Raw genomic sequence first — 17,628 nt, 5'->3', positions numbered from 1 at the left:
CCCCTACAGACAGGGAGAGTATGACATGAAGGATGGAGAACTTTGCACTGGACGCTACTCGGCTGACCCTACTGTTTACACTGCAAATCAGCTCAGTGTAGGGGTGGGAGTGCACTGTGACGGACAGCTCTGCTCTTAGGTCCCGTTAGGAGTCTTGGTAATTCTGCCGGCATGGACTTTTCATCATTTATGGTTTGCATCCTCCCAGAATTCCCTGCTCTGCAGGATCCACTATTGGGAGGTACCTATAGCTCTATTTATTCTGAGCTCCGCAGTTCATGAAGAGAATGCTAGAGCGGTGGTAAAGACTGACATTTACAGAAGCCATGCAGGAGGATAGTAGGAGCACAATGATATTTCTGCGGGTGCGAGTCTTCTGTTCTGGATGTAACACGAGACTCCAACGCTTCATATGAGGAGCCTCTCACCAGTAAATCGCTCCTGCCCTTCATCCAGGCATCATGTGGACTTGGCATCGAGCGCCCACATTGTGCCAAGCAATAAACATTTTTGACAAAGTTCCATATGGCTGGATCTGCCGAGAAAGGAGCCAGAGATACGGTGGGAATGTGGCTGCGATATAAAGAGCCCCCCGGGGGAGGGGGCAATACCCCCCACCACAGAGATGGCGGCTGCATTCTCCGGGGGCTGATCTAGAGCACAGGGAAGCCCGGGCTGCGGTCACACCCCAAGATAAGGGGCTCCCCGGGAGGACCCCACAATCTGCACTGCATCCTGGAAGCAGCCGATGTCCCAGTGTTATCCAGAAGTAATCACTCCCATCATCTCCAGGAGTCAGTCCCATGAAGCCTTGTCATTTATTTCTCATAATCTGTGTGTCATTTTCAAGATCTCTGCTTGGTGTTAGTGAATAGAACATTCCTGTTCTTCCGCAGCCCTCCTTCGTCCTCGTCTCTTCCACATTTATCTTCTTCTGTGAGCGGACGATCATTTTATCAGGGATCAGCGTGAACATGAACAGAAACTTCCCCAAAAAAGTCACCGCCACAAAAGGCGCCAAAACTGGCGCATTCCATGAATTACTGAGCACCAACAGACCAGAACCCCCCCCTCCCCCCGCAGGTCACTCGCTATGGACTAGAGGGAACACGGGGAATACGGTGAGTGCGCGGCCGCGGTTACGGTGGATTAATAATGCATCGTTAATTGCCTTAATGTGTGAAACTTACACCCAGCCCGGTGCCAGCGGATAATAACCTCCATTATCCTCCACCAGCCCCTCCTCCCACAGGGGGCCACCATGCAGAGCACAGAGAGCGCCACTGGCGGCCATATTGGTTGTCACCCAGCTTTCCCAGGAACAGATATGGATTAGACTGGGAGATTTTACTAAGGAGTTACGGGACAATGTAAACCTGGGACACTATGCCCAGGACGCGGTTAGAAAAGCGGAAGGATCGCGCTCAGGACTCAAACGTGGCCCTGATTGGTGGTCTGTGCACAAGGCGTGGGGCCTCTACGGAGCAGTTATCCTGGGGACATTCGCCAGAGCAGCGCTCCCTTTATTTCACCACTTTCCCTTTAATAGCAGAACGCCTTAACACCAGGAAGAAACAGAAAACGGTCGGATCGAAGCACACAAGTCAATTCAGCGCCCGCGCCCCTCCCCCGCCATCAGCGGACACCAAGTACACGACGTAACATTGATTATGAGGTTTTATTACAGGTGCCCCCTCCTCCGCCCTTGAAACCTCTCATAATGAAAACGACCCGGGCCGAGCGAGAGCCGCGCGTTCCTGAATCACCAATAACTCGTGGCCTCCCGATCCCCGGTGGCGTCTTCACTGCGACAACACGAGACGCTTTCTGATTTCTTCGCATTACGTGGAGACAGTTTCCAATGTGTCCACCATGGCAGAGCGTAGGACAGTGTATTGCTCTCACCGAAGGACATTCCCCCAATAATGATCTGTTCCTGGGAGAGCTGGGTGACTACCGCTGTGCCACCCTCATAGCTCCTGGGGGTAGTTGCGGCTGGTTATACAGCGATACGTCAGGACATGGCCGCTCCCAGATCACGTGCGGCGCGGCGGCCTGACCGTGTTTACTGCTCACTTCAGACTCTTAATCACAATCCGCAGGAAGGCGACGAGAGCCGCGTGACAATAACGAGATGTCAGCGCTAATACAGATGATCACTACACAGGGAGGAAACTGCAGCAGCGCCCGGGGCCATCGCCTGCCGCCAACGCCACGTGGAACTTAATTAGGAGGAAATCACATGACACAATTCTGTTGTCAGGGCAACAAAGGTGAACAGCGACTTCATGAATCGTTACCAGGCCGCGTGTAGTGCGCCGGAGAGGTCTGTACCGCCATGAAGCAGAAGAATGAACGAGCTCAGAACGGATGGAAACCGCGCAGGTGAAAACAGCAGCAGCGCAGTGGACAGCACCGCGCCATTCAGACGGTTCACATCAGTGTCGTTATTTCTGTTTCTCCATAGGATTAAAAAAAGAAATAAAAATAACGGAAGCGCCGGATCGGTCACATGACAAACACAAACGGCGACAGACAAAAAACGAAAACATCAATGGCTGATCAATGGGAAACTGCGGCGCTGGCGGCCATACTTATCTGATGTTTATACAGCGGAGACATTTGCTACTGAGCTGTACACAATAGATCACTCCCATCATCCCTGACCCCAGGAGCGCAGTCAGGACAGGATCTCAGCATACATTATACAGAGAAAAGTATGTGCCCCCTCGAAATCATTGTATTCTGGTGTTTCCTCCATTACCGCAGGTGTACAACATCCGGCACCACTGAGGAGTGTCGTGTGTGCTCGTGTCTGGACGGGGGGGTTGCACGTGTCTGGACGGGGGGTGCTCGTGTCTGGACGGAGGGGTTGCACGTGTCTGGACGGGGGGGTTGCACGTGTCTGGACGGGGGGGTTGCACGTGTCTGGACGGGGGGGTTGCACGTGTCTGGACGGGGGGGTTGCACGTGTCTGGACGGGGGGGTTGCACGTGTCTGGACGGGGGGGTTGCACGTGTCTGGACGGGGGGGTTGCACGTGTCTGGACGGGGGGGTTGCACGTGTCTGGACGGGGGGGTTGCACGTGTCTGGACGGGGGGTGCTCGTGTCTGGACGGGGGGGTTGCACGTGTCTGGACGGGGGGGTTGCACGTGTCTGGACGGGGGGGTTGCACGTGTCTGGACGGGGGGGTTGCACGTGTCTGGACGGGGGGGTTGCACGTGTCTGGACGGGGGGGTTGCACGTGTCTGGACGGGGGGTGCTCGTTTGTTGAGAAGCTCCTGGGACTTCAGCTTTCAGGCCCAGACCAGGGACTCTCCTTATACCATTAGCCCAGGCTTGTAACATCGTACCTGAGCTTGGAGAGGGCACCGTAGAGGGCTCCACCCTAGGATGGAGCCTCGGTCTTTCACCCTGAGGAGCAGGCTGGTGGAGGGACCAGACAGCAGGCTAGGAAGAGACAGTCAACTTCAAGGGAGAAAAAAAATCATCTCAGGGCAGCTAGCAATGGCCCAACGCAGGGCGGTCAGGTCCTCCGGGGCGAAGAGGGCCCCGTACTCGCTGCAAGTGCGGACATTGGTGCGGGATATAGAGGAGATGGCGGAAAGACGCTTCGAGATAATCGCTGGGGGAGACATCTTCTCGGAGACGCTCCAGAATGATGACCGTTTTGGAGTGTCGTCCCCCAGCGTAAAGACATGTACAAAGACAGAGCAAATGGAAACAGAGATCCCGAGGGAGACTGGCAGCGAGGAGGAAGATGGAGCGAGGAGGATGGCGGAGCTCAGCAATGTGCGGCTGCCTTCATCGTCTGAGAGCAGCTCGGAGTCTGAGGACGAGCGTCCCCCGGGTCTACTTACTCATATCCGGGAGCTGGAATCCCCAATACTGGTGGAGGGATTCTGCTTCAGCTCTCAGCTGCCAGCTGAGGATGAAAAGAAAAAGAGATGAGGCCCCAGGTGAGACTTGTGTACAAATTGGGCTCTCCCCTGCACTCCGGGCCAGAGGATGTCTCGGTTCGGGGTGCAGATCCCGCAATCCCCCCCCCCCCCAGTTCCAGCCTCTGCAGCAGTGGGGCTGGAACAGGTAAGCAGGGAGAAAATCATGGGGCAAAGCAAAATGGCGCCGGACGCCGTTCCCTGCAAAGGGGGCGGTACTGGCGCCATCACGTCAGGGGGAGTGGTCCAGAGGCTGACGGAAGGGGAGCCCCGGAAGCTGGCCAGTAGCGTGAGTCAGGGGCCGGTGAACAGGGCGGACCGGAAGTCAGCGGGGCGACCCCCTGATTTAGCTGACTGGATGTCAGCCGGCTCTGTAACATCCGAGTCGGCTGACAGAGTAGGCGGAAGGTCAGCTACCATTCCGGACAGAGGCGGTGCGGACAGGAATCAGGAGCCAGTGGAAAGTCCCCCCCTGAGAAAGGAGGGTGGTTTGGACGCCGCAGCCCAGGCCGGGAGCAGCAACAGATATGAAGAATTTAAGAGCCCGATGCTGGAACTGCCGCAAGGCGTCGGAAAGGTGGTACTAATTAAAAAATGCCCCGCAAATGGGCTGTATGAGAAGTGTCTCCCCCCTTACCCTGGTTGCCATGGACACCAATGAAGCGGAGGGTAGAGTGGAGGAGGGGGAAAAAAGTGAAAGAAAAATAACGTGGAGCCTGACCTGGCCAAAAAAAATGAATACAACTGATGTGTGTTAGGCCCCATGCACCCGACCATGTTCGGTCCGTGATATACGGTCCGCAAGTCGGCCACATGTCCCAGACCGAATACAGTGCAGGGAGCCGGGCTCCTAGCATCATACTTCTCTATGACGCTAGGTGTCACTGCCTGTCGGCGGAACTACTGTCCCGTACTGAAAACACGATTACAGAACGAGACAGATTTCCCGCAGCAAGACAGGGACTCCTAGCGCCATAGAGAAGTATGATGCTAGGAGCCCGGCTCCCTGCACGGTGTTCGGTCCGGGACATGCAGCCGACACGCAGTGTGCATGGGGCCTAAATGTGATAAAAAAAACATGTTAATGCGCCAACCAAGAGTGCAGAGGGGCCGAGTGCTCCCTCCACGACTACTCACAGCAGATCTTGTGCTGGGGTAGTAAAGGGGGGGGGGCCACCGCCTCACCCTTCTTCATCCTCTGGCCCCAGGGACGGTAACTTGCAACAGCATCTCCTGGAGGCCTTAAAGAGGCTCTGTCACCAGATTTTGCGCCCCTATCTGCTATTGCATGTGATCGGCGCTGCAATGTAGATTACAGTAACGGTTTTATTTTTTAAAAACGAGCATTTTTGGCCAAGTTATGACCATTTTTGTAGTTATGCAAATGAGGCTTGCAAAAGTCCAAGTGGGCGTGTTTAAAAGTAAAAGTCCAAGTGGGCGTGTATTATGTGCGTACATCTGGGCGTGTATTATGTGTGTTACATCGGGGCGTGTATTATGTGCGTACATCGGGGCGTTTTTACTTCTTTTACTAGCGGGCGTTGTGTATAGAAGTATCATCCACTTCTCTTCAGAACTTCAGCATCGGCGTTTGCAGGTAAGTAGCTACATCGTGTGAGGACACTAGAGCGAGTGTGTCTTCTCCAATTTTGCATCATAAAGCAATGAGGTTGCTTTACCACATGCCAATGCTGTAATTTTGGGAATTGCTCCCTCTAGTGACCAGCACAGGGAAATGTTATAAATTAGAATCTAATTTATAATATTTCCTGACTCGTGAAAAAATTAAAAAAATTAGAACAATGTTTAATCATTTATATACTAACAGTTTAACTAAAAAAATAAAAATTTCTAGCAACACATTCCCTTTAAGATCTATGGTTCCCAGACTGGATGGGACAGAAAAAGCCTCTTCATGAGAATTAAGCCTTTCCGTTTTACGAGCCGACAAGTTATCTTCGGAGGAGATTTTAATACGGTCGTTAGACTCCAAGACAGAGGAGGTTCCAGAGACAGGCTGGCTTATGATAGTGTAGCATTAAAAAATATAGTTAGCGATGCTCGCCTGGTGGATATCCACATCAGGCATACCCCAGGCCACTCGGGTTTCACCTATCGTAGAGGTAGTTGTAGGTCTAGGATAGACAGGTTTTTTTTGAAGGAGGAAGCCATCTCTTCACCAGTGTCCGTTGTTGAGGTGGAGTTCTCCGATCACTGTATGATTATTTTCTCTTTGAACATTGCAGAGTCCCTCCAGATGGGAAGAGGTATATGGAGGCTGAATTCTACTCTCTTGGAAGAAGCGGAGATAAGACAGGCCTTTGAGGATTTTCTTCAGAGCCAGGTACCTTTGTTGGATCTTGGTGGTACTAAGTCGGAGTGGTGGGAGATGTTAAAAGAACGGGTGGCAGAGTTCTTCTCACCAGCTCTCGTGCCTCAGGTCCCTGAATAGGTACCACCTATATCAAGAACGGAGGAGGATACGCCAGCATCTAGTCTCAACCGGAGGTAGCCGTGAGGAAATCTCCAGGGCGAAAGCTTTGCTCAGGAGGTGTCAGTATGATCGGCACGCATCTTTGGTACTTGAGGGATTTCGGGAGGTACCGCTCGCCCAACCCCTACAGGAACTGTAAGATGTCAGTGAGTCGCAAGATCGTTACAGGACTAGTTGATAGTACAGGCTCCTTGAAGAGATCCAAATCAGGGAAGCTGTAGGTCGTCAAATCCTTCCACTCGCACCTCTTGAGAAAACAGGATCTAGGCCGAGATGAGATGTTGGCTTTCCTGGCCGAAACCATTCCTGAACCACGGGTAGACCCCTCTCTCTGTGTTTTGATAGAAATCGATCAAGAAAGAGGAACGTCAAAAAATTGAAGAAAAAAAAAAAAAAAAAAAAAAAAATCGGCAGGTCCGGATGGCTTAACATCCGAGTTTTAGGACATCCGCTTCGTGTCTGTTCGGCTTTTTCCGGAAATAAATGTATCCGTCTACGGAGTCAATAGAAAGTCTATGAGCCCGTCCTCCGATACATTGGCTTTCCGGAAAAAGCCGAACAGACAAAAAGCGGCTGAGCGCTCACACGACACCTTCAGCTGCTTCGTTATAGCAATTGGTGGGGGGGTCTCCGTGCTCGGACCCCCACCAATCCAAACTTCTGACATGTCACTATTATATCTCACTATGATATGTCAGGAGTTTGTCAAACGTTTAGCTGCACTTTAAAGAAACCCTAGTTCCCCTCTTGACTGCGGTGTTTAGTGAGTGCCTTTCCTCAGATACTTTGCCACAGTCAATGAGGAGGTCGGCATTGATCATTTTATGAAAGGTTTAAGACTCGACCTGTATTAAGAATGGACGTCCTATAGGGCTTTTCAATACGGACAGGAAAGTTCTCGCGAAGGTGCTATTTAATGGTAAAGTTTGCATCCCGGCTCCTTTGCATTGCTCTGTTCCAGGCCGCAGCCTTAGTGCTGTTCTCAGTGTCAGAAAGGCAGTGGAGCAGGGAAATTCTGGTCAATGGAAGGGGTACATACTGTCCTTAGACCATGCCAAGGCTTTTGACCAGGTGGACCACGAGTACCACTGGCCGGTCTTTGGGCGGTACGGCCCACCGGGGGGGGGGGGGGGGAGAATTGGAAATTGGCTTCCGACTTTATACACTGGGGCTGAGACTTTTGTGATGGTAAGTGTTTGGGTTGGAACCCCCTTTGAGGTTGGGTCTGGTGTCCGCCAGGGTTGTTCCTGGAGCCCTTTGCTATATGTGTTCGCGATTGATCCTTTTCTTAGGAGGACTGATTGTGGGCCATTGGCGGGGGTCAGGGCCGGAAGCCACTCCGAGGGTGGTTGCGGACGACGTCTCCATTTTTGTCTCCTCGAGGGGGAGACTGAGTGGGTGATGTCGGTAGGGGAGCGTTACTTGTTGGCACCTGGGTCCAAGATCAACCGGGATAAGTGCGAGAGTCTCTGACTGGGAGGAGGAGATCCTAGTTTTGATCTCCCGGACACCCTTACAGAGCGGTCTGATAAGATCTTAGGAGTCTAATTTGGCGCAAGTGATTATACCAAGAAAAACTGGGAGGGCAGGCTCAATCTCGTTGCCCAGGTCGGCCAATGGAAGGGTTGGCCTGGCCAAGGCCTACCTGTTGCTCCACCTAGGCAGTGTGTGCATCTTGCCAGAACCTCTCTAGACTCGGGTCTATAGCCTGTTCTTCCAGCTGTTATGGGGGAACAGGTTTCACCTAATCAAGAGGGAGGTTACTTACCTATCAAAGACACTAGGCGGGTTAGGTATGGTTAACCCGGTGGTATTCCTAGTGAAAACGTTTATTAAGATCAACCTGGCAAACCTCTGGCAAGAGAGGCCTCCTTGGTGGATATCCTCCTGCAGGGGGTGGTTTTGGCCTTTTCTCCAGTAATGGGAGACAGGAGGGCAAGTGAAAGACCTGCGTACACCTCACGGACATCTCCCGGCTTATGCTACCTTGGTTCTGAAGGTGTTTCGTCGGTGGGGTCTGGGAGATCAGGACCATGTTGAGAAAATTTATTGACAGGCGGGTCCTGATGACCCACTTCCAGATTTCCTGGCGCTCAAAGACTGCCCAAGCAGTGACCTCGGGGTGGGATTAAGACTTTTGAATTCTAAGAGTATTCCCCAGAAGTTTTGGGATCTGGCTTGGCGTTGCTTCCATGGGAGACTGTATGTGAGGGGCAATCTAAAGTGCAGAAGCTCTGATGATCGGGATTGCCCCCGGGAGGAGTGCGGCGGAGTGCTGGAAAGCATGGAGCATTTCCTGCTTCATTGCCCTTTCAATACAGAGGTATACAAAAGGGTGGGAGCCTCCATTGGTTGGCCAGACCTAACCAGCCTCTCCTATGCTGGGTGGGCCTATGGAGTGTTCAGAGACCTCGGTGGTAGGGACCATTGCACCTTGTTTCTAGTCAGTATAGGGGTTGGACACTTTACATGGAAAACACGGAGCCTAATTTCTACCGAGAAGAAAATCCTCCTTGTGGATGAGGTTGTTAGCAAGATCATGGGTGACCTGGTGAAAGTGCATTTATGGAGATCGACAGATTGGGAGCATCCAAAGCCTCTTGCCTTCGGAGGGGCTTTTCCTTTCGTGTGCCTTAATGTGTCGGCCTCCATCGGGTGGGGGGGGGGTCATCGGTGCTCAACCGGAGATGGAGGTCTGCGTTCCACTTAGGCACCAAAACTATTTTAGCGATAGGGCCAGGAATAGGGAAAGGTGAGGGTCAGCATAGGGTCAGGGGAAGGGCTAGTAATAGGGTAAGGAGATAAGGCAAGCAATCTGGAAGGGTGTGGTGGTGGATGTGGAGCTTGCCCTCTCGGGGGGGGGGGGGGGGGGCCTTTCCTTTCTCTCGCTCTGGTGATGGAGAGAGTTTGATGGAGTTTTACTGCTCGCGGGAAAAAGACGCCGACGCCTCCCATTGAAATCAATGGGAGGCATTTTCGTTCCGTTTTTGCCGAGTTTTGCGACGCGATTTCCGCTTCAAAAACCTCGGCAAAATACTCCGTGTGAACATAGCCTAAGGGGGTAATAGTTAAATTGGGAGGGGGTGGTGGGGGTGTGCCGGGGCCAGCATCTGGACTACGCGGACATGGGGCAAAAATATATTTAAATAAAATTGTGGTTTGGGGCGTTATTTATTTTTGTTATTTGCTTACTTTATTTTTTGCTTCTGTTCTCATGCACTTTGCTCGGCGCAGGTTCATTTTTGCTAGAGAAGAATATTTAGTTATAGTTTTAGATGAGGTGTGAATGTGGCTGTGTGAGCGGAGTGTGCGGCCGGGTCTGGCGGAGTTTTTTATACAGCAATGTATTTTTGGTTAAGAATTTTGTCTTTAGTTTTAGTTTTGAATTTCTCTATACAATAAAAGAGTTTCGGCACTCGCCCTGCGGTCACGTTCCAGACATTAGTGGTAGGACGGGTCGTTGTAGAGAGATCAGTGACCTCCAGCGCGGTCCTGTAATAGGACGTCCCCGGTGTAACACGTCAGTTCTGGAAATGTCTCCCCTCCTGGATCTTCCACCATCATCTGTGACTGATATTATTGTAAAGTGGAAGGAACCGCAGCAACTCAGCCACGAAGTGCAGGCCACGTAAAGTTACAGAGGGGGGGCCGAGTGCTGAGGAGCAAGTGCAGAAAAGTCACCAACACTCCGCTGACTCCATAACTGCAGAGTACAGACCTCCTCTGGTATTAACATCCGCACACTGTGCCCGCGAGCTGCATGGCACGGGTGGACGAGCAGCTGCATGCCAGCCGAACATCACCAAGCACAATGCCAAGCGTCAGATGGAGGGGTGTAAAGCCGCCTCTGGAGCAGTGGAAACGTGTTCTCCGGGGTGACGCTGCTCTGTCTGGGATGGTCGGCGGAGTGACGCTTCTCTACCTGGCGTGGTCGGCGGAGTGACGCTTCTCTACCTGGCGTGGTCGGCGGAGTGACGCTTCTCCACCTGGGATCTGATGATGGGTCTGGGGTTGGTGATGCCAGGAGATCGTTACCCGCCTGACTGCATCGTGCCCGCTGTAAAGTTTGTTGGGGGAGGGGTAAGGCGGCCTCTTAGCTCCAGTGAAGAGAAATCTTCATTTCTCCAATAGCTTCTGACTTTGTGGGACCAGGTTGGGGTTCGGTCTTTTCTGTCCCTCATGACTGCGCCCCAGGTCCATATAGATATGGTTGGCCGGGGGTGGAAAAACTTGACCGGCCCCACAGAGCCCTGATGCAGGCCGGGGGGGGGGGGGTGATGGAGGGAGTGATGGTCCCTGTCAGCTCCTCCCCGGTCAGATGGTCATGGGGACAATTGTAATGATAATGAGGGAGGTGACAGCTGTTACAGGGTTAATATAGGAGAGCATGGTATCAGATCACGTATCGGTGACCATCATCTGCGCCACCCCCACTGTCAGCGCCATTGTTGTCTGGGACTGATGACCCCTTAGTGGGAGTGTGATCGAGACCACCCAGCTTTGTCCACAGCTGACAGACCCTGACCAGGCAATCCGGATTTCCCAGCAGGACACAGCTCGCCCCGACGACCCTCACTGCGCCCAGCGCTTATCCTGGAACTAATCCTCTTAGATGGAAAGCTGCGCTGCCGAGATTAGCTGCTGCGGCGGCGCACTACCGACCGGACGTTACCCACGATGTGTCAGAACATCATTCACCCTTTTCAAGTTCTCTGCTTGCTGTCAGCGATTAGGCTGAAAACCCATCCTGACCTAGTCCTGCTCACACAGTGGAGAGTTACGGCCTGATTCACACGGACGCATTTTATGTCCGTGTTACACAAGTTAAAACAACGGACGTCACACGGACCAATGCAATTCAATGGGGACATTCAGTGTTTTTCACGCAGCGTAAAACTCACTGCATGTCCTATTCTTGTGCGGATCACGCACCCATTGAAGTCCGTGTGCGTCATCCGTGATTCACACAACAGTTTCTAAAGAAATTAGAAGAAAATCACCTCCTTCCGGTTTTTTTTGGCCGACGTGGACAATACACACGGTACTGCAACACAAGAAGAACAGACACGTTCGTGTGAATAAGGCCTTATGTGCCCAATCACCATACGCGAGGAAAATCTCACCGTAGACGCTGCTGTGTCCATTGACGAAAGTGGGGCGGCGGATGTCAGCAGTGTCCGGTCATCACACGTCTGGGCGCTGCACGCGGATAACACTTCTACGTCACTGTACTGAAGAGCGTAATACACTGCGCCGTATGTATAAAGCGATACAGAACATGTCAGGAGTGTGAAGGGTGTGAACAGCGCTATACAACGGATCAGTCTGGACTGCAGCACATCTCTCCATTCATGAGGGTTTGTTACAATGTATCAGTCTGGGGGTTTAGCACGGAGTACTTCAGACCCCCTCATGCACGCTGGTTCGCTGCTGGAGACTTGCGCATTCTGTGCGTCGTTTCTCCATTTTTCGTGTTTTCACAGCGTGGATTGAGTGACAATAGCGCATTCATGGAGATGGAGTGATAGCAGCGAGTGGCGGGTGAGGGGCTCATTCCCATTCTGTGCTGCGCTCCGGCTCTTCCGTCACATAATAAAGGGGGCAGGGGGGGGGGGCTCAGCACTTTTCCCAGGACACAAAGGATGAACCCGGGGGTTAAACGTCTCATTAGCGGCCGGACAATGGAGCTCGCTGCGCATTTCATTCAATCCAAATTCCACCGAAAAACAAAAGCCAACCAACTGGTTCTCACAGCAGGAAAACAAGACGATTATCAGCGCAGCGCCGTATCCAGGTGACCACTCCGAAGTCACTCCACGCCTCATTAACCCCACCAACAGGGGGCAGCAGATACATTAATTACAGCACACAGCAGGGGACAAAACTACCCCCATCATGCAGCAATTACCGCAAGAGACACTCGCAGAACTCCGGACACTGGGCCCCGCACCGCTCCGGACACTGGGACCCGCACCCCTCCGGACACTGGGACCCGCACCCCTCCGGACACTGGGACCCGCACCGCTCCGGACACTGGGACCCGCACCGCTCCGGACACTGGGACCCGCACCGCTCCGGACACTGGGACCCGCACCGCTCCGGACACTGGGACCCGCACCGCTCCGGACACTGGGACCCGCACCGCTCCGGACACTGGGACCCGCACCGCTCCGGACACTGGGACCCGCACCGCTCCGGACACTGGGACCCGCACCGCTCCAGACACAATGTAACAAACCCTCAGCTGTGTGAGCAGGACAGTTATCAGCATCTAGACATACACAAGAATGTTTCCATTCGCTGACAGCACGCAGAGGTCTTGATACAACAAGGTATATAAGAAGGTTGCAGAAAGTTCCATAATGATGAAGATTTACAGGACAAGGGATAATATTAATCGGGTGGGACCCCGGGCCCCCTAATATCAGCAGAGAACACACCTCCTCCACAGGCCACCATTGCACTGCTCATAGCAGCTGAACCCAGCTGTCCACAGCCCCTGAACGGCACACGGAATGTGTGCACCCTGACCTAGGTTAACCCAGCATTACGGGGGCGGTGGAGATGCGCTCAGCCCCCCACATACTAACAACTCCCGTGAAGGAAGACACCATCACCCTACACCGGGGAACCCCCTGGAAAAGATGGGTGACCCCCAATATAATATAGCACAGATATCTCCGGAGCAGGACCGGGGAAAGCTGGGTGATCACATTGCATTACATCAGCCACCCAGCTTTCCCAGAATCCAGAAAAGCTAATCTGTCTGGTGATGTGTAACTGGGTGCCAGGACAGGAGGGAGATTTGTTCTGCTGCTGTGTTTAGCTCTCAGAGGATTGTCTACCCTGATACACTGCAACAAACACTCAGCTGTAAGAAGATTGGGGTCAAGAAAAGGTTTCCAGTCTTTGGAACAATGAATGTTTCCTTTCACTGACAGCAAGCAGAGAACTTAAGAATGGTGATGAAAAAAACCAAAACCCTATTAGAAAAAGTGTCTGATGTCCGGGATTAGGATTTATTTACATAGGACTGCACCGACCCCCTGAGGCCTGCAGTAAAGCCCCGAGACAGAAGAATGTGCCCCTCCCCCTCAGATTTATCGCCGCAGGATTCAGGCCCAACATGTCGGCTACAACGAGTCTTTTATGCGATTAAAAAGAAGTCAAGCGGCAATCTGGGAATTTCCACGGAGCTCCGCTGATATTACAAGACCTCGCCGGCGCGCTGACGACCTCCTGAAAGAGATCACACGGGGAGGTAATTGGAAATCACGCGCTTTCTGCTCTTCTCTGCTGGAGCGCCAGCGAAACAAAGCAAAATCCTCAGAGACGGCAGCGTCCCCCCGACAACCGGCGCAGAATGATCCCCCTTCCACATCACGTGTCACCTTCCTGCTGAACCAGCAAAAACACCGGGAAAACCGCGTTTATAGTGCGACCGGAGCGATCACTTCAATGTATCCGCAGCTGCAGCATCAACTTCCAATCCGCCACAACATTCCCACCACATTCTGCCGTTCCAGCGCCTTTTCCGTATAGGACGCATTTTCTACCTTAGGCGCCTGTGTGACGTGCGAGCTGTGTCTCAGGATTGAAAAAGAGTGAAAAGAGCGCCAGTGTCCAGGACCGCGACTTGTGGATGTGTCAGGAACACGAAGACTGGTTAATAAAAATGGCGCCGCTCCTGAAACACCAGTACCGCTTCTTCCTTCCTCCACGACACGCCGGTCACACAGGCAACAATGTTTCTCCATGACACATTTAGTGAAACCATCGCAACTACAAAGTCACGCCCCCTACAGGTGAACACAACCACGCCCCCTACAGGTGAATATTAAGCATCTTCCCCTACAGGTGAATACTAAGCCATGCCCCCCTACAGGTGAATACTAAGCCACGCCCCTACAGGTGAATACTAAGCCACGCCCCTACAGGTGACTACTAAGCCACGCCCCTACAGGTGACTACTAAGCCACGCCCCCTACATGTGAATAATAAGCCACACCTCCTACATGCATCGTGTGTTGTAGAACAGATTTTTTTGTGTAGGCACAAGTCACACGCAACGAGGAAGCAGTAGTGGCGTTTGTGGCACCATTTACCCTGCGCACTTCTGTGGTAAAACGCTAATAATATTCTGCTAGCGATACAGGATTAAATACAGGGGACTCCCGGTTCCGTAACACGGCGTTATATCCACATTATATACAGAGGATCCATCACACGGCGTTATATCCACATTATATACAGAGGATCCATCACACGGCGTTATATCCACATTATACACAGAGGATCCATCACACGGCGTTATATCCGCATTATACACAGAGGATCCATCACACGGCGTTATATCCACATTATATACAGAGGATCCATCACACGGCGTTATATCCACATTATACACAGAGGATCCATCACACGGCGTTATATACACATTATACACAGAGGATCCATCACACGGCGTTATATCCACATTATACACAGAGGATCCATCACACGGCGTTATATCCACATTATATACAGAGGATCCATCACACGGCGTTATATCCACATTATATACAGAGGATCCATCACACGGCGTTATATCCACATTATATACAGAGGATCCATCACACTGCGTTATATCCACATTATATACAGAGGATCCATCACACGGCGTTATATCCACATTATATACAGAGGATCCATCACACGGCGTTATATCCACATTATACACAGAGGATCCATCACACGGCGTTATATCCACATTATATACAGAGGATCCATCACACGGCGTTATATCCGCATTATATACAGAGGATCCATCACACGGCGTTATATACACATTATATACAGAGGATCCATCACACGGCGTTATATCCACATTATATACAGAGGATCCATCACACGGCGTTATATCCACATTATATACACAGAGGAGCCATCACACGGCGTTATATCCACATTATATACAGAGGATCCATCACACGGCGTTATATCCACATTATATACAGAGGATCCATCACACGGCGTTATATCCACATTATACACAGAGGATCCATCACACGGCGTTATATCCACATTATATACAGAGGATCCATCACACGGCGTTATATCCACATTATATACACAGAGGAGCCATCACACGGCGTTATATCCACATTATATACAGAGGATCCATCACACGGCGTTATATCCACATAATATACAGAGGATCCATCACACGGCGTTATATCCACATTATACACACAGGATCCATCACACGGCGTTATATCCACATTATACACAGAGGATCCATCACACGGCGTTATATCCACATAATATACAGAGGATCCATCACACGGCGTTATATCCACATTATATACAGAGGATCCATCACACGGCGTTATATCCACATTATACACAGAGGATCCATCACACGGCGTTATATCCACATTATACACAGAGGATCCATCACACGGCGTTATATCCACATTATATACAGAGGATCCATCACACGGCGTTATATCCACATTATACACAGAGGATCCATCACACGGCGTTATATCCACATTATACACAGAGGATCCATCACACGGCGTTATATCCACATTATATACAGAGGGTCCATCACACGGCGTTATATCCACATTATATACAGAGGATCCATCACACGGCGTTATATCCACATTATATACAGAGGATCCATCACACGGCGTTATATCCACATAATATACAGAGGATCCATCACACGGCGTTATATCCACATTATATACAGAGGATCCATCACACGGCGTTATATCCACATTATACACAGAGGATCCATCACACGGCGTTATATCCACATTATATACAGAGGATCCATCACACGGCGTTATATCCACATTATATACAGAGGATCCATCACACGGCGTTATATCCACATTATACACAGAGGATCCATCACACGGCGTTATATCCACATTATATACAGAGGATCCATCACACGGCGTTATATCCACATTATACACAGAGGATCCATCACACGGCGTTATATCCGCATTATATACAGAGGATCCATCACACGGCGTTATATCCACATTATATACAGAGGATCCATCACACGGCGTTATATCCACATTATATACACAGGATCCATCACACGGCGTTATATCCGCATTATATACAGAGGATCCATCACACGGCGTTATATCCACATTATACACAGAGGATCCATCACACGGCGTTATATACACATTATACACAGAGGATCCATCACACGGCGTTATATCCACATTATATACAGAGGATCCATCACACGGCGTTATATCCACATTATACACAGAGGATCCATCACACGGCGTTATATCCACATTATACACAGAGGATCCATCACACGGCGTTATATACAGAGGATCCATCACACGGCGTTATATCCACATTATACACAGAGGATCCATCACACGGCGTTATATCCGCATTATACACAGAGGATCCATCACACGGCGTTATATCCCCATTATACACAGAGGATCCATCACACGGCGTTATATCCACATTATATACAGAGGATCCATCACACGGCGTTATATCCACATTATATACAGAGGATCCATCACACGGCGTTATATCCGCATTATACACAGAGGATCCATCACACGGCGTTATATCCGCATTATATACAGAGGATCCATCACACGGCGTTATATCCACATTATACACAGAGGATCCATCACACGGCGTTATATCCACATTATATACAGAGGATCCATCACACGGCGTTATATCCACATTATATACAGAGGATCCATCACACGGCGTTATATCCACATTATATACACAGGATCCATCACACGGCGTTATATCCACATTATACACAGAGGATCCATCACACGGCGTTATATCCACATTATATACAGAGGATCCATCACACGGCGTTATATCCACATTATATACAGAGGATCCATCACACGGCGTTATATCCACATTATATACAGAGGATCCATCACACGGCGTTATATCCGCATTATATACAGAGGATCCATCACACGGCGTTATATCCACATTATACACAGAGGATCCATCACACGGCGTTATATCCACATTATATACAGAGGATCCATCACACGGCGTTATATCCACATTATACACAGAGGATCCATCACACGGCGTTATATCCACATTATATACAGAGGATCCATCACACGGCGTTATATCCACATTATATACAGAGGATCCATCACACGGCGTTATATC

The 17,628-nt window shown here is 50.9% G+C and overlaps 1 protein-coding gene across 3 annotated transcripts in view; it reads right to left on the bottom strand.

The window, feature by feature from the left end:
- The window catches only part of SULF2 (sulfatase 2), a 100,433-nt gene that overhangs the window by 68,231 nt on the left and 14,574 nt on the right, over positions 1 to 17,628 (bottom strand). The window contains exon 1 of one of the 3 annotated variants that reach the window (XM_075846927.1): positions 13,989 to 14,119. The exons of the other annotated variants lie outside the window; for them this stretch is intronic. The gene's annotated coding sequence lies outside the window, so the exon portion shown is untranslated. Of the gene's footprint in view, positions 1 to 13,988; positions 14,120 to 17,628 lie in introns of those variants that run through there. 3 annotated transcript variants of the gene reach the window in all.

Source organism: Rhinoderma darwinii, chromosome 13 (assembly GCF_050947455.1).
Source record: "Rhinoderma darwinii isolate aRhiDar2 chromosome 13, aRhiDar2.hap1, whole genome shotgun sequence".
In the NCBI taxonomy this organism is placed as follows: Eukaryota; Metazoa; Chordata; class Amphibia; order Anura; family Rhinodermatidae; genus Rhinoderma; species Rhinoderma darwinii.
This window is presented reverse-complemented; position numbering and strand designations above follow the sequence as displayed.